The 25,706-nt window shown below is 33.9% G+C and overlaps 1 pseudogene; it reads left to right on the top strand.

Moving 5' to 3' along the window:
- Window positions 1-563: 563 nt before the first annotated feature.
- LOC129928606 (THO complex subunit 2-like) lies at window positions 564-25,149 on the top strand (annotated as a pseudogene).
- The last annotated feature ends 557 nt before the right edge of the window (window positions 25,150-25,706 follow it).

Here is a 25,706-nt window from a genome sequence, read left to right as displayed (position 1 = left end):
ATCTTTGTGATGCGGTTTTAAATGTGATACCTAGGATCCTTCTGTAGCAGCTCAATTCCATTGCTAGGATCCTCCTCTCTAGCTCTGCAGTCAGTGTCCAAGACTCACAAGCATATTGTTATAAACCTGGTGGTGGAACAGATGGGGGTAGTGGTGTGTGTGTAGTCAGCCGACGCAAATCGCCCCAGTCCAGCGCAGGACGAGCGGTCAACTGTGACCAGTGACAGTACATGCTAGTTCGGCAACGACCTGTGTGTAAATATTACGCACGCAAGTCACGGCGATTGTGATCATTCTGAGTGGTCAAGAACGTTCCATCCGATTCTAGAAGGCCAGTAGAGACAGTATATAAGAGCGAGTGTGTCAGAAAGACTGGACTTCACGTTACCTCGCAATGTGACCAGTACGAGGCGAAGTTAGAAACAGTACGGTGTGTGAATTCAGGCGGAGCAAGGCTAGGTTTTTGGACAGTTTGTGTAATATTGTTGCCAACTGTAGAGTGTTGTATTGTATTTGAAATTAAATTGCTACTGTTACTTTGGAGCCCTGAGTTGTGAGGTTCTTTAAGTTCGTTGTGTCGTGTGGTGCAGTTTGAAGAAAGCCTGGATAGCGAGATTCGTAACAATATAAAACACTTGCAGGTAAACATTGAAAAGTAGGCATGCTGATGCCTTGGTAGTAAGGGCACCTTAATTCCCTAAGTAATGCTGCCTATAATATAGCTTTAAAAAGAAAAGGACAATGGGCATTGGTGAAATCGAAATTTTCAAAACAGGATCCTTTCTTTACATTCAGCAGCTCAAAGGTAGATCCAAAACATTTTTTATGGGTCGAAAGTCGAGAGGCAAAGCAAAGTCCAAAGCAAAGCTGGCTGCACAAGGAAAAAAGGCCACTCTTTGGACATCCTGCTAATAATAATAAGGCTAGTCTTAGAGTCCGAAGATCAGTGAGGAATGCAGTATTTCCCATATTTTGCCACATCCAGGCAAAGCATAACCATTGTCCGCAGATGGTCGATTTAGATTTTCTTTTCGCCGTCTGCGTTTGTCCTCGACAGCAGATTTTCTTTTGGTTTTAAAATGTGTATCCCGCTGCCTTCGTAAGTGACCTCCAGCTGTCTCGTTCTGAGGCCGCATGCAACCAGGTGCTCTCTTCTGTCAGCCAAGGAAAGTTGACGCCTAACCTGGTCTTTGAAGCGTTTCCGCGGAAAAAAAAATGGGGGTGGGGAGGATTTAGATCTAGTTGCGCCATACATCTAGAATCTATGTAAGAAGAATAGATCTACAGAAAACTGACAAAGAAAATGAAATTCGTGATATTAAAATACGTTTAATCTTTAAATTAAATAAAACCTATTGATGTATTGAAAAATATCCTTGGTAACTGTTTAATTTCGTGGCTTTTAAAAAGAAAAAACTTTTTAAGCTTACATACAGTCAACTCATTTGTTTTGAAATTACGAATAGACCTAGTCTCCTACTCCTAGGTAGATTCCTTTCATGATTCATTGTAAACAAAAACAGTGACATTAATATTTAAATCTAAAAATAAAAGAAATGGCAACACTCAATGTTTGTCATAGAAATTCAGGGAAAATTGATAGATTTCAAATTCCCATATCAAGTGTAGATGATTCTGTTGATTCTCTTGCAATTGAGATTAGTAAACAGATTCTAACAGACGCCACTGACGGCAATTAACTGACGAATTACTGACGATTTCGGTAATAAATTTTAAATGAATCTGGTAGATGTAGTTAGATCATCTGATCTATTACTAGACTCTATAGTCATCTGGTCTAAATAAACTAAATACTAAGTCTAAGTATTAAGTATAGTCAGGCTAGATCTAGATAATTGGAATAATTATCTAGAATCTTACTTACAGTTACAATTTACCAGAGTCTAGATGTAGCCTGACTAGGTCTAGTCCCTGGGCAGAAGCAGCATAGATCAAAAGAAGATCGTATCTATTAGTATTATTTTATAATCTATTATCAGATATAATATTCTACTAGTAAAGTCTAGATCTAATTAAATCTAGATTCTAGATCTAATAATAAAAAAAACTTATTTAAAAAAGGCAAGACTCTAGTCTACATCTAGATTTAGATTTTAGATCTAGTAATCTAGATCTAGTAGATGATTCTAGCTAGGGCTAGTAGGGGCAGGGCTCACTTCTATGATCTAGCATTACTAGATTAGTGTATATAGATCTAACTAATCTAACTTCAAGATCTGAAACTAAATCTAGAGTATATAATTTGGATTTAGGTCTAGTCTATACCTAAATCTAGAGAAAATCTAATATCTAGTAGTAGCTCTAGTGACACTCTATTCCTAGACAAGTTAAAGTCTAGACTTAGACTCAGAGAATATTGTATGTCTAGATCTGTAATACTTAATTAACTTAATACTTACTAGTTTCTTTATTAGACCTAGATATAGATAGATGTAAATTGATGGATCTACTTTGTTACTATTATCATAGAATTAAAATAACATCTTGACTAGATCTAGATATCTAGTTAATCTAGTATAAAAATCAGTCTAAGACTAAGTACTCTAAGCTACTATTAGTTAGAAGATCCAGTTAACTAGTTCTATATTTGGTAAGATCTACTGACTACTCTGTCAGCCAATAAATATTTAGATCTATTAGATCTTTTATTTGAAATAGAGTTAACTTTTAACATAGGTGCTACAAAGTTTGATTTATACTAATATAGTAGTAGTAGGTAGGCCTATCTATGTGCATATTATATATAAAAAAAAATTAAATGTTTAAACATACATGTAGATTATAGTAATTTAAGTAAAAGCATAGAATTTATAGTTTGTATTTAAAGACATATATATTTATATATATATATAGCGGTAAATGTTTTATTTATGTCGAGAAGTATAAGAGGCATCATGCTTGCAGGTTTTTTGGGATTGCCGACCCCCCCTTGCAGGCAAAACAGGGTTCTGTTGCTTGCATCCATGCATATGCCTATAAACGTAACAGCCTCCTTTATAACAATAATAATGTTATATTATTACAAGCATGGGAGGACTGGCTATATGGACATTTGGGCAATGCCCGGTGGGTCGGTACTCAAATGGGCCTAAAGGATCTTATGAATGCCACTATGGCACGCATAAAATTGTTAAATGTTTTATATTCTCTTATATAAGGGGCTACATCTTTAACGGACTACAGTGTAATACTAATTTAATCTAAAACGTTTTCAAAAATAATGTATTAGTAATAGCCTACATCCGTAGACAGTGCTATTAGTAGGCTTCATCCAAAAGGGCCAACAAACATAGCGATTCAAAAGCCACTTATTAACATGCATGACTAGATTGACACATGAAGCGCATTTGACGTAATTAGCCTATCTTCCTGAAGACGTGTCTGTAATTTAAAAGATAAGATTATAATAAAACCACCACACACCATTCCCTGGCCACTGCCAACAAAAGGTAGATAAGGAGGCCTAGCTGGCAATGGCGACCTGCGGATTTTACCCATAGACTATAATTTCTCTCACTGGTGACACTTCCACTGAAACTTCCAAGTTCAACTTACTCAGACTAGAGTTGAGAGTACTCAGACTCCTCTCATTCTGTGCACACTACACTTAGATCTAGAATCTAGAACTCTAAACTTATTAAATAATCTAGATCTACTCATCTAGTTATACTATTACTATACTATAAAATACTATAATCATAGTATAATCTAGATCTAGAACTAGAAGTTCAAGTTCTACACTACTACTCAGTACTAGTCTAGTAGTAGTGATAAGTAGTACTACTTGACTTACTACTAGACTAGTCTAGTTACTAGCTAGAGTCTAGAAGTTATTATTTACACTGTACAGCGACTCACGTAACAGTTATCAATAAGTAATCAGTATCTCACTCAGTAACTGCCATTCAAACTTAAGTAAAGTTAGTCAAAACACTAAAATTTAAACAATCTCAGCTTCATAACTGACTTGAACTGTTGGAGTTGAAGTAAAATTGAGTTCTAAGTAATGCAATATAACTGTAACTAGATCTAGACTATCTATATAATATATATTATATGTAGATACTCCTAAGGATTGAAACCTAGCATACATATGTGATATTTCATTTAAAATAGTCTTCTCAAAGGTGTGTCTCCACTCCTTAATTTACTTTTAAATTGCTATAAAATAAAAATCATTGTAAAAAAATCAAATTTGTTGTCAATGCTGAACCACCATCACTCATCCTTTAGTCTGTTGGGGCACTACACATGATCTGCTTTTTTTTCTCCATTCCTTTTTTCTTTTTGTAACCATGACTAGAATCTCTTTTAACAACAGGCCTGTCCTTTCTTTGATGTCTGCCCTTCACTTTTTCTGTCTGCCTATTGTTCTTTTCCCTTTCTTTTTTGTTATAACTAGGATAGATGTTATATACTATAACTAGGATAGATGATATATATTTAAAAAAACCAATCTGGGCATATATTGCACCAAGTCTTTTATTTCAGGAAACATTTCCATGGCTACCATCTACACTTGCTGATGTACTGGAAATAGTGGGTAAGACTCCTCTATTTTTTTAAAGCACACTAACACTAAGTAAATGGAATCTAAAAATTAAGGCTTCTGTACATATATTTAACACTAATTGATTTGTTTTCATTTCAGATGTTGAAACTGCTTGCTCTGATGAATTGACAAGAGAGAAATTTATTACACTAGTTGGGGCATTACCAGTAAGCTATTTGTTTTTATCAGAAGAAATCCATAAAGAACATTGTTTGACAGAATCAGTCATCGGATAAATGGGTGCATTTAGTTTCTATTTTTTTTAAAGTGTGTTTAAATCCTTATTCATTTTGGTCTTTGTTTCATTTCATTTTATTTCAGGCATGATAATAATCTGTGCTAGTTTTATTTTATTATAATAAATGTTTTTTTTTTTTTTTTTCTAAACAGCAGTATATGAGGAAAACAATATTTTAATTAATAGTAGTGTTGTATTTTCAAAAAAGTATTTTTATGTACTATTTCAGAACACTATTATAGCTGATTGCCTTTTAAAAGAAAGATTAGACCAAGACTCCTTAGAGTTGGTTGGTTTAGTCAGTTCTCAAGTTGGATATAATCAGAAATATGTGAAGACCGAAACTCGACTTTAGTAAGTTGTTGATTGGAATTAGGAATACAGTGGAACCTGCTTAAAGGCATACCTGGTATGCAACCCTGACCCCTCCAAATCCCTAACCTTCAAATGTTTAAACCAGAACACAACTTTAGTCAGTTGTAAATAGGAATTATTAAAATATTAAGATGAGGTGATTAGCAATTATTAAAATATTAAGATGAGGTGATTAGCAAAGGTGCTGTGCTAGTTAGCAATAGAGCTGTTTAAAAATAATGGTTTCCAAATGTTATGCAATTAATTTGGTTCCAATTTTATTCTTCTTTCTATTATTTTTGTTTACAGGTTGTGAATCATAGCCTACAAATAGTTTTGAAATTCTATGCAAGCATGAGCTACTGTGTTATAATTATTATTATTTTTTTTTTCAGTTACAAGCAGCAGAAGTTTAATTTGTTAAGAGAAGAAAGTGAAGGCTACTCAAAATTAATCACTAAATTAAATCCAGATTTCAATCTCAAGATTTCCTGGGAACAAGTGCTGCAGAATATTCAATCATTGATTGGTAACTCATTGGTCCATTATGATGTAATAAAAACCAGTCAAATTAATTTTCAACTTTAAAATTCAAAAGGGCGTAAATTAGTAACTTAATTATCAACTTTTGTTTTCTTTATATTTTTTTAGGTTGTTTTGATCTTCATCCTAACCGCATGTTAGACGTTATCCTTGAAGCTTTTGAATGCCATCCTGAAGAATGCCTCTTCTATGTTCCACTCCTGCGCACATACATTATAGACAAGTTGACTTTGTGCCATATTCTAGGATTTAAATTTCACTTCAGAGAGGTAATACTCTTTGTTCTGCTGTCTGAGCCATTGTTAGGATAAAAGTTTATGTGAAGAATTAAAGCTATCATCATGAAACATGTCAACATATTTGTGTTTTGTTTATCCTGACATTGTTTCATTTAAATTGTTCTATTTCTCAGTCTGATGACTGGAGCACTCCCAAATCATTGTTCACATGTGCAGCACTTTTATTAAAGAATGAGCTGGTAGATCTAAATGACTTGTATTCTTATGTAAGTTGATTTTGGTAAATACTCTGAACTTGTACATCTACTGTATTTTCTTGCATATAGTTATTGTGGGTTATACAATTTTTACAAATGAATGGCAGCTGTGCCAGTGTAAAAAGGTACTGGGTTAACAAGAATTATTTTATTCATAAACAAAGAATAACGGAACCTATCAACATACTGGTGTGTCTTTATACAGTTTGCTGTGTTTTTGTTTACGTGTACATTGGAAAGCTTTATGAGCATCTCATTATAAACCTCAAGAAAACAAATAGTACCAATGATGGTACTTTATTTACCGGTAATTTAGTCACACTTTGCACATGTGGGGTATATAATGGTGTTGTTCATACTATTTTGTTTCTACTTAATTTGTAATTTGTGCAGGTGACAATTATATGCAGGGTATAAAATGCATGAAAATATGCCACACAGCTTTCAAAAACATTCAACTTGTATTTTTATTTTTTTTTTACTTAAAGAAATCTTTTTCCAAATGCTTGTAGTTGTCATTCTTAACATTTTATAATTTGTTTTTACGCTGTTGTTTATGGGCTAAATTTGGCTCTTCTGTATTGGATGTACTGGTAATATTATGGTTGTGAATTTGACAGTTATTACCAGCAGACTCTGAAATAATTCCATTTCACAACAAAGAAGTCTCAGATGCCAAAGCCTATGCTAAAAAGCTGAGTACTGTGATATTGGCTGATAAAAAAGAGGATGAAAAGAAAGAAGAAGAATAACAGATTATTGATTTGGTAAGGTCTAGCAGTAGTTAAAGCTATTAGTTCATTAGTATAAACATTTCAAAATTGTATGCCATTATTTCTACTTTCTATGTCTTTTAATTTTTGTGTTTTGTTTGTGTCACCATGTTATTTTAGATGGTGGTTGGGTGGGTTCATATTATAATGAGTTATATACTGTAGACATTATCAGGATGAATATTTGCACATTTATACAGCTCTCATAAATGAGGAAATAACACTTAATGTAGCAGACACAAATATGTTTAATGTATATGTATATAACAACACTACATAGGAAATTTGATACACAATCCAAGAATAATCAGTAATAATCCTTTATAGAAATACTTGACAAAAATAGTAATAACTTAAAAACGTACAAATGTCAACTGCTTTATAATAACTCTATAGTGACTGCTTGCAATAACTTTCTCAAGTGACTACCTTCAATGCCTGCCCCTTACTGACTGCTATCAAATAACTACTTAGCTTAAGGTTAAAAGTGTTCACCTTCAGAAACCATGAATTGTGAATTAAACTGGTAATATCAAAATAGTGTATCTCTGTATGGCACCAACTTTGAGGTGGTGACAGTTTGTATTTGAGCTTAGTAGTATAACAATGGTGTCACTGCTATTATGTGACATTTGATTGTATATAGTAGTGTAATTAAAGATGAATTTTGTACTACTTGATGTCACACAAGTCCACTCCAATTAATACAGAACAACACTTATTAAAATTCATCAAATAAGACCTTGGTTAGCTGACAAGATTTATTTACTATAAAATAAAAAAACAGTTCACTGGCAATTCCAGCCATAAAGAATTACATATGATGCTTCATAAATCCAATGAAATATTCTAAGTAAACAACTGGTATTAAACTATTGAATCAACTACATTAGACATCCTTACAGTTTAAGAACATGGCAATCACTGCCTCTACCCATGTGGTTAAAATTCTAGAACGAGATTTGTGAACATGAATATACCATGTACTTCGTGCTTCCCAACAAAATACATGCCACTAACTATCAAACAATGATGTGACAAAATGGTTAAATACACTTAGTAGATGTGGTGGCTGAGTGATAAAGCTCTTGGCTTCCTGGGTTTGAATCCTGATGAAGAGTGAGATTTTTTATCTCAGGATCTTTAGAGCACCTCTGAGTCCATCCAGCTCTGCCTGACATTAGTTGGGGAAAAGTAAAGGTGGTTGGTTGTTGTGCTGGCCACATGACACCCTTGTTAACAGTGGACCTGGCAACAAATGACCTTTACATCATCCACCCCATAGATTGTAAAGTCTGAAAGGTTAACTTCATCTTTACTAAAAACACATGCAGAATTAATGACAATGTTAAGTTTGTGCTTTAGAATAACAAAACATGTTTCTTTGTTTTGAAAGATTAAAGAATATATATTAATAAGAAGTGGTTAACAATATGACTTAAGTAAGTTTGGCTATCTTTTTGTTTTCAGAGAGAAAACATTCAAAAACTTGGTCTGTGTGAAGCTTTGCTAGAAATAGGAGCCTGGGAGAATGCTAGGGCCATCATTGACAGGCTGCCTGAAAACTTTGTTTTGGTTCATCCATCCATCTCCTATGCCCTTTGCTCATTAGTAAATAGAGTGATAGAACCTCTGTATGAAAAGTAAGTTTACATTTCTAAATAGAACTAATATCAGTATGATGTTTTACTGACTTTTTTTTTTCATAAGAATTTTAAAAAACAACTAGTTTTATTATCCTAATTTCTTGTCTTTCAGGAACATAGGGTTAGCATCTGTGTTAGCCAAGTGGAGAGTTAAGAAAGTAGAATCCTGTGATTGTCCTCTAGCCTACACCTATCACCAGCTCTATCACTTAGCCATGCCAATGTTGTATTACCTGGTCCATATGCTTCTCGGGATCCTATTTTGATGGTGAAAATAATGAGATTGGCAAAAGCCTTCATGTCAAAGGTAAGCACTTTCAGGTTCCAAATATAATTTTAATGTTTTTGTAAATATGATTATCTTATTTTGCAATTAAAAAAAAATATTGTTCAACTAATTATTTTTTCATAAATATTTAAATGAATTACAATTAGAAGCGAGATCATATTCAATTAATATCCCTTAAGTAATCACCAGCACATAATTCTATTATATCTAAGACAAAGTATTAGAATTCCCATATACAAAATGGTATTACAAAATAAATTATGTTTAGAACTGAAATGAATAGTACAACATTCTGTTACAATGGGTTATTAAAAACTTTTAAATATAAAGATCATGAATAGATTAAATGAAAAATTACTTTTCAACACTTTTTAAACCAAGCTAACACTGAATACAGTTATAGCCTGAGTGTGTATTTTAGAACAGAGTGAACATAATTTTAAATGACAATTTCAGCATCACTCCGGTGGCATTGGTCCAGAGGATGAAATTGCTTACTATGGGTTTTTAAATGCTCTTGAAGAAGTCCTGCTACCATCTCTTTCCCTTCTTCTTCAATGGCTGAAGAATTGTGGACTCTACTAAAACTCTATCCATATGAGATACGGTGAGAGAGCTAATGTTGCTACATCTGTAATTATCTTATGATCATGGACACTTGTTTTTATCGAAGTGGGCGTCATCTTTTAGATTTTTGTGTGTGCCTCCCTTTAGCAATAACATTTTTCTTGTTGCCCTACCTAGAAAATGTGTTGCCCACTTAGAGGCTTAATGAAAGCAAAAAAAAACAACAACTTTCTTTTACCATTCAGATATCATCTCTATGGGACATGGAAAAATTAGAGTTTTTTCTTGTATCCAATATTTATGAGTACAAGAGCAGATTGTCTGGATAGAGCCAAATACATCATGAAGTAAGTCTAAAACTTGTGTCCTGAGATGTTTAGACAATTATTGCCCTTGCTTTCTCTTGTATTTAATCCTAACACTGCCATGAACTGCCTATAGTTTGTGTTTATAAATAGGATTCTCAATTAAATTGAGATACTTGATTCGAAAATTCATAAATCATAAAGTTAGGGTAGACATGTTTTTAAACAATCTCCTTTTTTTTCTGTAGGCGTCTTTCTAAAGAGACGGTGAAACCCTCTGGTCGACAGTTAGGCAAGTTGAGTCATAGTAATCCTAGCATTGTATTTGAATATGTAGTATATGCATGTATATTTTTTTCTTACAATTTATTTGTCGCTGTGTAAGGATCATCATATCCATTGTAAAATATCTTTTAGATTTTTTGATTGAGTAAATGTTCTACAAATTTGTGATCACTATCTTTAGATTTTGAACCAGATCCAGCGGTATGATAACTTGATTGGTCCAGTAGTTGACTCCCTCAAGTACCTGACAACTATTTCTTATGACATGTTAACATGTATCCTTTAAAGTGGTCTGGATGTTCTTTAACTCTTCAAGTGTAATTTAATGTTGTAGTCATTTACTACATTAGTTTGAAAAGATTAATCTTGGCTAACAAAAATATCTTAAAACTGTATAAACCTTTTTGTCTCTTGAACAGGGCTTTCAATTGTTGCATTTAAATTTTTCCCCTAGATGTATTGAATTTCCTGATTTTTTTTTTTTAAATTTATTTTACAGAGAAAAAAGTGTTGTTACAATAATGTTCTTTAAAATATTTTTCCCTATGATTATGACATGGGATAATCTCTAGTTTTCCATTTTATGAGTTTATTTATTCTGTTTGGTGAAAATAATGCATACATTCTATTTTAAAAATGTCAAACAATTAAACATGAATAATAGATAATACTTAATGATCCTTACATTAGAAACAGTTTGTATCATTGAAGCCATTGCTAATCCAGAGAAAGACAGGATGAAAACATATAACATGAATATCTCACTCTGGCTCCAAAGTAATACATTTAGCTATTTTTAAATTGTCTTAATAGTTTTGTTCATTATAAATTAACATTCAATAACTTGTGTTCTCATAATATTAACCTCAAGAATAAACCTTAATGTTTAATGTTTTCATTCCAATGTCAGGTCTTGCCAACTTTGCTGGAGCTTTTTGTCATAAATACCAAGTAGAGTTGACAGGTATCTTGCAGTATGTGGCCAATCAACTTAAAGCAGGCAAAAGGTAAAAACTAGTTTTAATGAAATATTTTTTGGAGCATCATCCCTAGCATCACTTGAATGTAAATTTGTAAAAGAATTATTGACACAGCTATACATTGTATGCTATACATTGTATTTCTAGCATTGATCTACTGCTCTTGAGAGAGGTGGTGCAAAAAATGGCTGGGGTGGAAATCTCTGAAAAAGTCACAGATGATCAGTTGGAAGCAATGGCTGGTGGAGAGCTGGTCAGACAAGAGGTACAGTTCATCTCAAGTAATAGTGTCATTGAACACGCAGAATGTACAATCTTATTATACTCATGCATTTTGTGTACTTTACAGGGCAGCAACTTTTCTCAAATTCGGAACACAAAAAAATCTTCTACTCGCTTAAAAGACACATTGTTAGAGCATGACCTTGCCTATCTTTGTGCTTGTTGATGTCTCAGCAGAGAGACAGCACTGTATTTGCTGAAGATGTCAACAAACATTTAAAACTAGTTGGAAAACTCTATGATCAGGTAGGCAATGGCACACATTTTCATTAACTTCATCAAATGTGTTCATTTGTCTGTATATAATTCTTTTCCTATGTAAAATTATAGCTTTTATATAGTGCTACTTTCATGCTATGTAGCAGGCTCAGAGTGCTATGGTCCAATTTCATTTGTGGACCAGTGGGAGGGGATGGGGGTATCTGGGAGAAGGTTTTTCTATGCTGCCTTTAGTCTGGTTTTGAACCTCGAGCCCCCTTCATAGGTAGCCAGGCCAAGTTCAAGCGTACTTAGCCTCTTGACCATGCTTCCTTATTAATATTTTCCTGCACTTTTAATTATTTTGACATTGTAGCCAAGTAAAAAAAAATTTAAAAAAAAAGAGGGTGTCTGGGAGAAAGTTTTTGTGCTTCTTTTTTATTTGGGCGCTCAGCAAACACAACTCGATCACATGTCAATATAAAAATTTCCTGATGTACATTGAGATTCAAACTTATGCCCCTTGTTACATGTCCAAGCAGTTCATGCCACTCAACCTCACAGCCCATCTTAGTTGTTAGTGACAGTGGAAAATATGACAAGAAAGTTTCCTCTTCATGCAACTCAGTACAGAAGAGTTTGTGAAGAGATTACCTCCCATTGATGTCTTGTTATCAACCTACCATATCCCTCATTCAGCTGCCTTCTTTCTCTCCAAACTTCTCTATGCACATGCTATCAATGTAAGCTTCAAATTGAATTGTCTGCCCAGATTTAGTATAACAATATGTTTCTTAATTTTTTTTCTTTGAAAAGCAAATAATTCTTTTCATCTTTAAATTGTTCTTATAATTATTCTTAAGTACTCCATTTTTAAGTTTGGCAGGGTAGTTGATTGATAAAGTGTTGAGCCTTTTGAATCAAAAGTCACAGATTGGGTCTTGGTGAAGCATTATGGTTTTTTACTCTAGATGGGTATGCATCTACAGCTGGTGAAGTCAAGGTCATTGTGCTAAGCCACACTGCATCATCATTTACCCTGGAGTCTTTAACTTTCACTTTTTGTTTTAAAAAAAAAGTATAATATACTAATGACTGTTGTGCAATACTTAAGAGAGTGAACCCAAGTCTCTACATCTCATTAAAGGTCAAATATGATGAACTGAAAAAGTTGAAGGACAAAAAGAATCATAAGGTAGCTTTTAGTATATTGTTCAATCTTTTGTCTTTTTCTACTCATTTTCTTTTTACATAAAACATTTTTTTGTGTCTCTCATTGATTCTAGACCATTGGCTACATTAATGCTTACAAAGAGGTTATGGGACCAGTGGTTGAAGCCATCAAGCCAGTGTTTTCATCTAAAATTTGGGATGACCTGATGTAAGTCTTACATAGCAGCCCAGCTTGATTCAAGAATGAATGATTGATTCCCTTGTGTAACCCAATGAATGTTTCCTTGTTCCAGGCCACAGTTCTACATCACTTTCTGGTCACTGTCCATGTATGACTTGTATGTTCCTAAAGGTGCTTATGAGAAACAGATCTTCTGCAGGAAAATCAAATCAGTACAGTGGAAGCTAACAAAGACATGGTATGTAGACTAGATGTGATATAATGTTATTAATTCTGTATACTTCAAGAACATTAAACACATTTCACATTATCATTCCTTTATCATTCTAACCATTTGTGTTGGCAGCCAATAAAAGTTAGCCAGACATTTAAATTAATTGCCACCTCGTTTAAAAAATAAGTAAGTTCCCTTTTCAGACTGCAATCTGAAGGGCAGATGATGTAATTATCATCTGTTTCTATGGCCCACAGCCAGCACAACAACCAACCAAGTCCCAAAATAAAAAATCCCAGTATTCACATAGATTTGAAACAGGAACTCCTTGTTTGAAAGTCAAGCACTTTATCTCTCAGTCACCTTGTTTAGTCTGTCCTTGTTTGAATGTCAAGCACTTTATCTCTCAGTCACCTTGTTTAGTCTGTCCTTGTTTGAATGTCAAGCACTTTATCTCTCAGTCACCTTGTTTAGTCTGTCCTTGTTTGAAAGTCAAGCACTTTATCTCTCAGTCACCTTGTTTAGTCTGTCCTTGTTTGAAAGTCAAGCACTTTATCTCTCAGTCACCTTGTTTAGTCTGTCCTTGTTTGAAAGTCAAGCACTTTATCTCTCAGTCACCTTGTTTAGTCTGTCCTTGTTTGAAAGTCAAGCACTTTATCTCTCAGTCACCTTGTTTAGTCTGTCCTTGTTTGAAAGTCAAGCACTTTATCTCTCAGTCACCTTGTTTAGTCTGTCCTTGTTTGAAAGTCAAGCACTTTATCTCTCAGTCACCTTGTTTAGTCTGTCCTTGTTTGAAAGTCAAGCACTTTATCTCTCAGTCACCTTGTTTAGTCTGTCCTTGTTTGAAAGTCAAGCACTTTATCTCTCAGTCACCTTGTTTAGTCTGTCCTTGTTTGAAAGTCAAGCACTTTATCTCTCAGTCACCTTGTTTAGTCTGTCCTTGTTTGAAAGTCAAGCACTTTATCTCTCAGTCACCTTGTTTAGTCTGTCCTTGATTGCTTGTCTTCTGTATAATTGTATGTTGAAAAGCAAAGCCACAACTATGATTTAAATAATAAAAAAAAGAATTGTGATCTATTTAGACATCTATGGTCTATAGAAAACATGTTGATGTAATTGCCCAATTCCAATGCAAGTATTTTTGGACCGATCTTTTTGTAGTCAATGTATTCTATATGATGGCCTGGGATTTGATTCTGTATAATAGTTTCTTCAGAAATCAATAACAACCTGGTTATGATATTTAATTCTCGCAGCCTGTCAGCAAGAAACGTAAAGAGCAAGAAAGATGCAAGATCTTAACTGACAGATTGAAAGATGAAGCTAGGAGGCAGGTGGAGCATGTCCAGAGAGTGATGGAGAGACTAGAAGAGGAGAAACATTCTTGGTTTCCCACAGGTACTCACAAATGCACACACACATATACATACATTGATACGTTTGTACCCATATCTGATCTTGTTCTAACTCTGGTTTCCCAGGGACTCTCAAGTCTGAGATGACCACCAATCTACTTCAGTATTGCTTGTTTCCACACTGTTGTTTCACTGCCAGTGATGCCATATACTGTGGTCATTTTATACAAGTTCTTCATAATTTGAAAACACCCAATTTTTCCACTCTTATTACTTATGATAGGGTAAGTATTGGGCACGTTCTATCTACAATATTTGTAGTTGGAATTCATTCAAATTACAATATATTTATATATGTTTGCACCAGTATTTTAAATACATAAACTCCACCCCATACTGTTGTTTTAAGATATGTAGATGTCAGGTAATCATGCAAAAAACCTAACCTGTTCAATCCAGATTGATTTTTTTTTCTAATTTTAGATTTCTATAGAGCCTGAAACTTTTTGTAAATTGTTTTTGTCTTTTTTTTTTGACTTTGCACACCCACTAAGTCTCAGCTCAAACTATAAAGTGTGAGATTTTAATGTCTTTGTTGCTGTTTCAACCCAGGATTCTTATATATTTATTTCTGAAGTGCTTTTCTTCAGGTCTTCAATGACATTACTTACACAGTGACTAGCTGTACTGATAATGAGGCTTGATGTTATGGCAGATTTCTGTGCAGTGCTTTAGAGACTGTCATGAGGTGGCACAGCAGTCCAGCTATCTATGAAAAGGTGAACAATCTTTCTCTCTGATAAGACATGCTAAGATGTGCTAACATTTTTCTAGGCCAGTTATTCACTTTATACTTTTTTTTTTTACTTTCAGGAGTGCTTCAACTTTCCAGGTTTTCTAACAGTCTTCCGTAAAGGAACTGATATGAATAACAAAATGAACAGACTTGATTATGTTAATTACAGACATGTTTGTCATAAATGGCATTTTAGGCTAACTAAGGTGAAGACTTTAAATCAAATGTCTTTGCGTTTAGGTTTAGGGTTAGAGTGTGGACTTTTGGGGACTGATACCCTTCCCTTCTTTTGTTAAACAGTCAGATCTGGTGGGGTAGCTATAAGAGCATTACTAATGTGAGGAGTATGATTAACTCTTTACCCCCCCCCCCCCTATACTAACCTTGATAGGAGTATGTGGCTGCCAATGGGTCTTCTCACACCTGTTTTTTCTTATTTTTCTTTATATAGTAAGGATCCTCCATAGAAAAAAAAACAGATTTCAAAAAGCTTATAGAAATTGCTCAATATATAAGCAGACATTATTCATCATGTTTAATAATACAGAATTGCCCCCCCCCCCCTTTTTTTAAAAATATATATCTATAAATTTTAAAAAATATTTTGTGCATCAACAGTATAAAACCAGAGCAGACAAAGCCTGTGTCAGACAGAGTTCAGTGCCTCCATCTCTTATACCTTTAGTACAACCCCTGTGCTAGATCCAGAATCTAGGGTGCCCAAAACATGGATTTTGCATTGGCTTTTCTAGTTAGACTGGTTAAATAGGCTAACTATTACCTTTTTCTTTCTTTAGTCTGTGATCACATGTTTGGAGTCCAAGAACTACAGTCAGATGAGAAATTCTTTGATTGTTTTGACCAAAGTAAGTTCTTGATAAGTTCTTGCTTTCAGATAATGAAGATTTTGAGATTATTTTTGTATCAAATGATTATTATAGGTAATTGTTGATGGTGATGATAGGATGTCATCAAAAATTGAGAAGCTAACTATTAGAATTGAACCCAATTTAATAGTTTTGTAGATGTGTCTAGAATGAAAGATTCATTCAATAGTCTTAAAGACTAGTCTTCAACAAGGTCAGGCTAGTTTTATTTTCAGACAAGAAAATACCTGCTTGCATAAGTCTGTAAAAGAAAATAAAGACACAATTTCAGCAGCTAATAGTTTTTGAAGGTAAATGCTGCTTCAGGTGAAACAAAAAAATTGTTGGACTTGAACTTCTCTTTCAGGTCATTATTTGCTTGTATGTCAAAGCAACTGTTACTGTATGGGCTGAATCAAGTTTTGTTTGATACAGAAAAGATGTCCCTTTGTGGCCCAGTATCAAATTGTCTTCTCCTGTCAGATCTTGTACTGAGTATCTAATTGGTTTCTCCTGTCAGATCTTGTACTGAGTATCTAATTGGTTTCTCCTGTCAGATCTTGTACTGGAGACAGTTTGATCTGGTGAACTGTTTTCATTTAGTTCTCACTAATTATCTGCTGGTATTTTTAAAAAAATGATGACCATGTTCACATCATTGTGAGCATACTGAGTTACCAATATTCACTACACAGTATTATCCCTAACTTTGTATCTGTTTTAACAATCCCAACATTGGTCATTTCTTTATTCACTTGCCTTACATTGTCTTGTAAATAACCTATCAGCTGTTCTACTTTACATATAGTTGTGTGACATAACATTTTGTTTTCTCTCAGATTTTGCCTAACTTTCCAAGAATGACTCAGATTGGAATGGCCATAGAAAGACGAGTGGATAAACTTAGTAAAGAGGAGAAGGATAAAAGACCAGATATTTATGCATTAGTTATATTGTAAGAAAGAACAATCTATTATAGCTAAAACTAGACATGAGTTGCCTGATAGTTTAGTCTAATTTTATAAATGCCTTTGTATATGTATATTTGCCTACCTTCACAAATGTTTATGTAATGCTATGCTAGGTATGCTGGACAGTTAATGAGCAAGAAACCAACTTGGGTACAAGAAACGGAATTCCATATAAAAGAAGTGAGTCTGTTGTCAAACTGTATGCACATTCACAACATTAATTTTATTAAAAAAAATATAACAATGCTTTCTACAGTTTTACTATATACATAGACCAATGAATGGACTATTTAAAATACATTTTTTATCTACCCGGTGTGAAAGTAATGAAACATATTTCTTCCCTAAGCCAAAGAAAACCAACAATACAGCAGCACAGAATCAGACACAACAGCAGTGGCAGTCAGACAGCTCATCAGGAATCAGTACTAAGAGAGATGTTGATGGTAAGGCAGGCTTAAATTTGTGTAAAACCTTTCGAACGTTTTTAGGATCAGTGATTGAGAGAGATGTAGATTTTAAGGCAGGCTTAAACTTGTCAAATATTTTTAGGATCAATGATTCTTCTGATCTTTTTTATTCATTTGTGATATTTGTCTTATGTTGAACAGGACGCTCCAAAGATGTCAAACCTGAACTCAGTTCAAGAGAAGAGAAGAGAGCTACAGAAAGTGAAAGAGAGAAGAGAGCAGCAGAGAAAAAAGAGAATCTACACTGGTAAACTGACATCAAGTGACTTTTATTTCACAGACTACTGCTTCTACCTGCTCTAGGTACTGCATCATTCTTCCATTCTATCTATGTTTGTTGGTATTATATACTTGTTTTTAACATTTTTTAAATTAATTTTGTCACATTCAAAATATTTCATACAGTTTTGATCTGAGTTTTTTTTCTTAGTATTTGCTTTTAATTGGAGTTATAGGGTTATAGGTCTGTCACTTCTTGAACCTGTCACTTCTTGAACCTGTCAGTTCTAGTTGGCGCTAAAGGAAAGCAAACTTCCTCACATTTTCTATTTACATAATTCTTCTTTTTCTTTCATGTGGTTTGATCAGGTTGAAGAATGGAGCTCTAGTTTCTCCTTTGTGTTATATCTAAATTGTGGTTCTCTTGTGCTAGTTTTCTTTGTTTATGACTTTATTTTAAACTTTACCACAATTGTCAAATGACAATTTAAATTGTACAAACATCCCAACCCAATTGATCTGTACAATAAATGCATCGTTCTTTTTTTCTTTGTTAGTAAAATACATTTTTTCATGTTTTTTTACTAAACCCAGATTTAACTTGTAATATTTATTTCAATTGTGTTAGAGTAAAGAAAGAAGCTCGAGATAGTCCTGACCAATACCACAGGCAGGCAGGCACAGATCAGACTGAGGACTCAGTTAGGCCCAAAACGCCCAAGGAGGAGAAATTGAAGAAAAGTGACCGCTAAGACAGGGAAGCAACCAAGCTGGCCAAAGAGAAAGCCAAAGAAGAGAAGCGTGAGAGGAAAGACGTGAAGCCTTCGCCAAGGAGGAAGAGAGACATTCATCCAGGGTGAAAGACTACGAAGGGAGCAGTGCAAGCCACAACTTGAGCGCATCCTCCCACAGACATAGTGCTGAGCCATCACCCAAACATTTGGAGGAAAGAGGTACAAAGTCAACTGTAATATCAATAGTTCAGGATCAGTTAGGAAAGTTTATAATTCATCTACCTTTTTTTTTTAACTTTCTCTTCCTGTGAACTTCTTACTGACCAATTTATTTTTGGGCTAGCCCTCCATCATTTCTTTAGTGGGATGGAATCTTGTGACCAACTTGGACATTAAGTAGTCAGTTAGTTCTCATGGTTAGATCTCCTGGACATTAAGTAGCCAGTTAGTTAAGTTTTCAAGGCTAGATCTCCTGTTCTAATGATACCTGTATTTCTAAATAGCTGGTTTCTAATCTATGCAAAATGTGACAATTTTTCTGTTTTCCAATAAATGTACCTGTTAAAGTTAAGTTAAATGTACCTTTAAGAATTAAGTTAAATATAGACTGACCTAAAATACAGAATTTAAACTTTCATTTTTCTCTGGAATTGTAAACGTCTATTTCAAAGCTTGACATTTTACCACACTGCCTCCTGTTGTACAGTTTTGTGTATACTAGTTCTACTGAAGAGAGAAAAAATATTCTTTTAAGTCACATGATTTCTTTCCATATTATTTATTTTCTATGGGGCTTTATAAATAGTGATATAAAACATCCAGTTAATAGAAGCAGTGCTCTTCTTTTACAAGTGTGGAATACATTTTTGATTGATTCAATCAGTTAGCAACAAAAGCAATGCCAATATTCTCTGATTATTTGTCCACATTTGCCAGACAATCCTTTTTCTCAATCACTGTAAGCATTATTCTTTATTTGTCATTTGTTCTATACCATTACAGTTGTTCTGAAGACCAAATCTGGTTTCAGTGGAAACTTCTTAATTATTTTTTTTCAGATCCTAAACGAAGGCGTCTGGAAATGAGTGGGTCATCTCAGGTTAGTATACAAGTGTAGTGGAAGGTTTTTGTCCTGAGACAAGTTCTCCCAGACAAGCTAACCACAATATGGTTTAAGGAGTATCCTCTCCGTCAAGTGTTAAAGCGTCAAAGATAACCCAAAGTCTAATGTGAATAAAACAAGATCAAATGGAAAGTGTTCAAAGCAGAGATCAAATCAATAAGGAAATCAATGTGGAAACGGAAGTAGAAGGTGAAACAAGGAGAGAATTAACAGAAGAGAGCTTGAATAAACAAGAGAAATGGAGGCAGTAAGATCCAAAAATGCTGGGGCCAGATGACAAGAGACGAAGGCACAAAATGGATGATACTGATACATTGCGGCTTGAGAAAAAGGTGAATCCCAGACATAGAGAGCACAGTGACAAGGGAAATGAAAATGTCTATGTTAAAAACAAAGAGCTTGATCACTTTGAAACCCTTCCTTCAAAACAATAACATTGATAAGCAGCTTGCATAGAGAGAGACAAATCTTGGATGGATAACTTATTTTTTGATGTATATTGCAAGTGGTCAGGTTTGAAACCAACTAACGTCACTCTGCCTACGACTGCCTATTGCATCATGTAATATTGTTGCCAAAGAAACCAATGGAACAGAGGAAGAAATTTACCTTTCAAGGTGTCAAAAGCCTGATCTGTTTGATAAGCATCCTTTTCTTGAGGAGATAGAGGTGTAGTGAACAAAAATCTTTCTGTGAAGAGAGGAAATTGGTCTTATGAAACATGCTGCTCATCAGCCTTTGGTTTACCAATATGTGCAGTTAAAGTCAAAGAAGCATTTATTGAAAGATACTGACATATGATGACTGAAATATAGACGCCTTGAAAGTTGATAGTAGGGAAGATAATAAATGATCTCTTCTTGCTGCTGTTAATACCACCTGCAAACCATTCGACTAGCAGAGTCCTGATATCAAAAGAAAGTCATTATTTGAGCAAAGTTATAAAATGCTGCTGTCTGAACGAAGCAGTGCTGTCTTCCCACCTGGTCAGAAGTCTCAAGTGAAGTTGGTGTCTTCAGCATGTTGAGTGACTGCCAGCTACGTTGATGTACTGCTGTGATACAAGAGTTAATCCATCCTCTGCAGCTGTCTGAAACAACCTAAGAACAAGGTCATACTGAAGGAGCCATACAGAAACGAATCACTCTCCATCCTCTATCCACTGAAATGAAAACAACTAGCAGGGCCTATAACATCCAACCCTTTCTGAATTTTGTTTTAAAGTATTTAAAAAGGCAAGAATTCAGTGCAGATATCAATAAGAAATATTAACACTGATGAAAGCTGTGATTTGACATGTATTCTGAGGCAGTGACCATTTGGAATTCTCCATGGGTATCCATTTTTAAATTCCGATACTTATGCTATTGGCAATAGTTATTAGGTTTAAAACAAGCTTCTTTGTGATGTTTGAGTTATAACCTGTTTTCTGTAGACATCAACTCAATTTGCCCATGTTGAGAGTAAATTTTGCACTATGCTATATATTAGATAACATCACTAAAGCTTCCAGTATAAAAGGGCTACTAGACTCTCAACCTGTCTGCATTGCATTCTTGGTCCCCTGTTTACCTGTCAGCTTGTTTTGTGATGATGTTTTGACGTGTAGCTGCTTATTGTCACTCCAGTGCGATTGTTCCTTTGTCTTACTTCTGTTAACAATACTTGTCTTTTGTAGTATGTAAATAACAGGAAATGTAATTAATATGTTTGTCTTTATGCTGCACTGTTAGCATGTTCCAAAAAAAAAGGGGGTGGTGGAATGGAGCCGTGATCAGTATCAATAATGTGGTCTCAGCGAAGTAGCAATGGAAAGATGACTAGAAACTTTTTAAGACCAGAAAGTGTTGACCATAGAGAGGGACTGAGTACATTTCTTGGCTAGTAAGAATACAAATGAAATGTTAACAGGAAGGTGGGAGAACAAACTTGATAGAAACAGTTGTGAGTACTGTACACATTGTTTTGTGAGTGTACTGTACACTTTGTTTTGTGAGTGTACTGTACATTTTGGTCCATGAATAAACAAACCAGCAGTAGATTGTATGCAACATTGATTTTGTCTGTCTCTATTTTTCATTATTGCACATCATTTTGAATGTTGGTTCTAAAAGTAACTTATGTCCATTATCTAAGTGATAATGATGGATGCCAATGTATTTTTCAAAACTTTCTTTCTGTTTATTGATGTAAACCTGTTTCATTTTTTTTGACCAAAAATGTTTTACTTCCATTAGAACAAGACCCATATGAAAGTAAAAGCTGACCCAAGTCTAAACATGTGTGGGCCTATTTGTAAAATGTATTGTTCAGAAAGAAATGAATGTATCCAAATTAAAAAAAAAAGATCTTGAAATAATATTCATTCAGTAACATAAAAAAGATACCAACATAACCTAGAAATAAAACTTCTATATTAAATATCATGAGAGATAGTGCTGTCCACCTTCATTCAACCCAAACTTGAAGGTGAATCACATAGGGTAATAGGTTTTCTTTGAAACCATATCTTATTCTCAAGACTTCTTATAGAGATTTTCTACTTAGGTCTTACAACTGCAAAAGCTAAACTCATAAGTCAAATAAAAGTTTCACTAATTAGTGTCTTGCTTTTATCAGAAACATTTGTTTAATTGTTTTAAAATATTTTTCTTGCTGCAATGAAAGCTGTTTCAATTGTCTTCAATTCATCATGCCCTGATCATATGTTGTTTGATATAGCAATGTTTTCATTGGTTTTTTTTTTTTTGGGGGGTGGGGGAGATAAGGGCATGATGAATTGCACTCTGGCCTGGCATGGTTGTGGCACTAAAACAAAACATGAGATGCTTTGCCAGCACATCATCTTCTTCTTTACCACCACAACAGCCACTGCATGTCATGTTGACATGTTGTGCAACTTACTTCTTGATTGTAGGAGTCACCAGTGGATGGACAAAGCAAGCACAGAAAGGTAATGACCTTGTGACCTCTAGACACACTAAGTCAGCCCCATCTCTTTTAGCCTGCTTCCTTCTAAAAGTATTTTTGATATGGCATCTTCTGTCCAAGCTAAACATAATTTTTAAAAATGATGGGGTGGCTTAGCTTATGTGATATACAATATATACCTGGATATTCGTTGTTTAAAGTGTGACTTCATAATGGCTTAGACTATCAAATTACATAAAACTAATTTAAATTGCTTTAGCTGTCATTTTGGGATCATCAATCTCTGATGGTCTGCAGTTAACTTTAAACATTTTATTCCTAGATAAAATCTCAGCTTTTGTTTCATTGATTTACTCTTTAAAAAAAATTCTCTTGTTGTTTATACCTTAAATGAGAAAAGAAAATTGCCTGCACTTGGTCAACTAATTTGTGAAATGTAAAAGATGTTTATGTTAAAGCTCATTGTGGTATTTAAACCAATCAGTGGACACTTTAATAGTAAATACCACTTGATAGAGCACTGTTTGGTAACAGCAACAGATATAGAGCTCTAATTCCCAGTTTACTTATTATTTGACAGAGTCCCACAAGTCAAGAAGCTGATGAGTCTTTTGAAATGGAAAAAGATCGTAAAGATAAAAAGAGGGTATGTTTATTTTTTTTGTGTCCTAGTGTAAATCTTTTTTTAACTCTTTCTCTCCATAATTATTTTCCATGTTCCAACTGAATTATCCATTTTTCTCATATGTATTTCACTACCCTGTTATGATTAAACTTCAACAACTTGTTTGTTTGTTTTCGGAAAATGTTAAGTTTGGTATAGAATTAAATGGGACTGTATGCCTTTTTTAGATAAATACTAATATTTATAAAACCTAAATGATATTTTATTTTGGATAATGGAATGTAAAAATAAAAACTTACTGACTTACCAAGTCTATTAAGATCTAGACCATATTTTATGATCCAAACTGAACTAAAACTGTTCTTAATGATAGTTATTCATATTTTAACATAACTTAATATATAATGTATATAAAACATAAATTAATTGTCTTGAGCTCACTATCCCATGTCATTTTCATATGAAAAATTAATATTAAATATAGATCCTTTTTTTTTAGCCCCCACTCTTGAAAAACATCCTTTTTTTGGGAAAAACACGATTGAAAATAAGAAATCTGTGTATTCCAAGGGGAACTATTCAAAATTAAATTTTAAGCAATTAAAAACATTTTGGTGTATATTTTAAGAAAAGATTATGAATTGTATTATTCTTAAATGCTATAAAAATGTAGACTAGGACACATTGGGATAATTGTTAAGTGGTATCAAATTAGTTTAGGAGAGATTATAAATGTATTATATCAACTCCAGTGATTCTCTTCAGGAACACTGTTGAAACCTATGACCCAGAACTTTCCAAAAGAAGAAAAAGTGAGGATCATTATCTAGCTTCACGTACGTATTGATAGAATCATTCTAGAACTCCTTGTTTTACACACTTCTGTACAAATATTTTTGAGATGAAGGCACTGCCTCAAGGCTCCAAACTTTTTTTTCTCCACTAAATGTAGGCAAACAAAATGGGGAAGCCAATGGATCCTCCAAAATGTATGCAGAGAGAGATTATAAAGAGAAATCTAAACAACAGAGTCACTCCTCTAAGAGCAAGGTAAACTTTTCACCTTCACCTGTCCCTTAGTCTGTTGAACTATTGGGGCACCACACAATATAGGTCAACCATCTTTCTCCATTCCTCTTAATAGAATCTCTTTCATTGGCAGGCCTGTCCATTCTTTAATGTTGTGTTCCCATTGCTTCCTCTGTCTCCTTTTTTTTCCTGGTGCTGTTCCCTGGAGGAGAGTTTTGCAAGCACTGAGGACCTTTTGATATTGCCATAAAGGTTTAATTTGTGTTATTTTACAGAGGTAAACATTTATGGACAGAAAACTGATTTTTTGGTTTTGTTATATTCACTAAGAACCATTCTTCACATGTGAAATAATTGACATAAATAAGCATGGTCTAAAAGCTTTTGTTTTCAAATTATTTTATACACATACATCTAAACTATTTTTTAAATACTAAAATGTAACTAAATTAATTGTATATTCAATGCTATTAGTAGTACCACAACAATGTACATAGATTACTTACAGTCCACTAATAACATACACTTTTGATTTAGAAATCAAGTAATAGAAAAACAAAGTTTTTTTTTTCTTCTTCAAATTAAGTAAGCATCAATCTATTGTAAAGCCATGTTAAACATATGTGTTTTTAATTTACAATAGTTGTATAGTATCTTTCTTATCTGAAGCTGGTAATACAATTCAGGTGTTAGTTTTTGTGTAACAGTAATAAGGCATGACCATGTCTGACTTGCAGTGTTCTATTGCTTTATATGGGTGCACATTTCTTTAATTATTTTTTTATTTTTTTCATTTGCTTTGAATTAGAGAATTTATTTAATAATTCTCTATACCTCTCTATGTCTTAAGTTTTGACTTGTTTGATTTTTTCCTTTTCTCCAGGAACAGTTTAATGAAACAGATGGATCTCCAAAACTGAAGATGAAAGAAAAGAGAGACAAATCATATCCTTGATCTAGGGACTGAGACTTGATTATGTAGTCAGCTGGGGCTTAATTATTTAGTCTTTATGGTAAATACTTTCTGGTCTTAAAGTTTCTAGTCATCTTTCCATTGCTAGATACATGAGTGAGGTGTGTATATTAAACATTTCAATTGGGAATTAAACATTTCAATTGGGAAAGGTAGAAAAAAAATCCAGTCACTTTAAAAAAAACATAAAAATCAGTTGGTCCTTCTCATGTTTGAATTCAATAGTTTGTAATAATGGCAGTTTAACTTTAAAATAGTCATTATGTTCATCCATCCCGGTGGGACTACAGCCCTTGGAGGGCCCTGACCTACTATAGCACATCTTTTCATTCTGATCTATCCTGCTGTTCTAGATCTGCCTCTACATTGTCAAGCCACTGTACTGTGGCCTACCTTTGAGGTGCCTGCTTTTTGTTTGTTTTGTGAACAATCTTTGCTGCTCCTCTGTTCTCTGACATTCTTTCAAGGTGACCTGCCCAGCGTAATCTGTTCCTTTTTATTTCCGTCATTATGGAGG

Source organism: Biomphalaria glabrata, chromosome 10 (genome assembly GCF_947242115.1).
Source record: "Biomphalaria glabrata chromosome 10, xgBioGlab47.1, whole genome shotgun sequence".
NCBI lineage: Eukaryota > Metazoa > Mollusca > Gastropoda > Planorbidae > Biomphalaria > Biomphalaria glabrata.
Note: the sequence above shows the minus strand (reverse complement) of the source record. Positions and strands in the feature narration are given on the sequence as shown.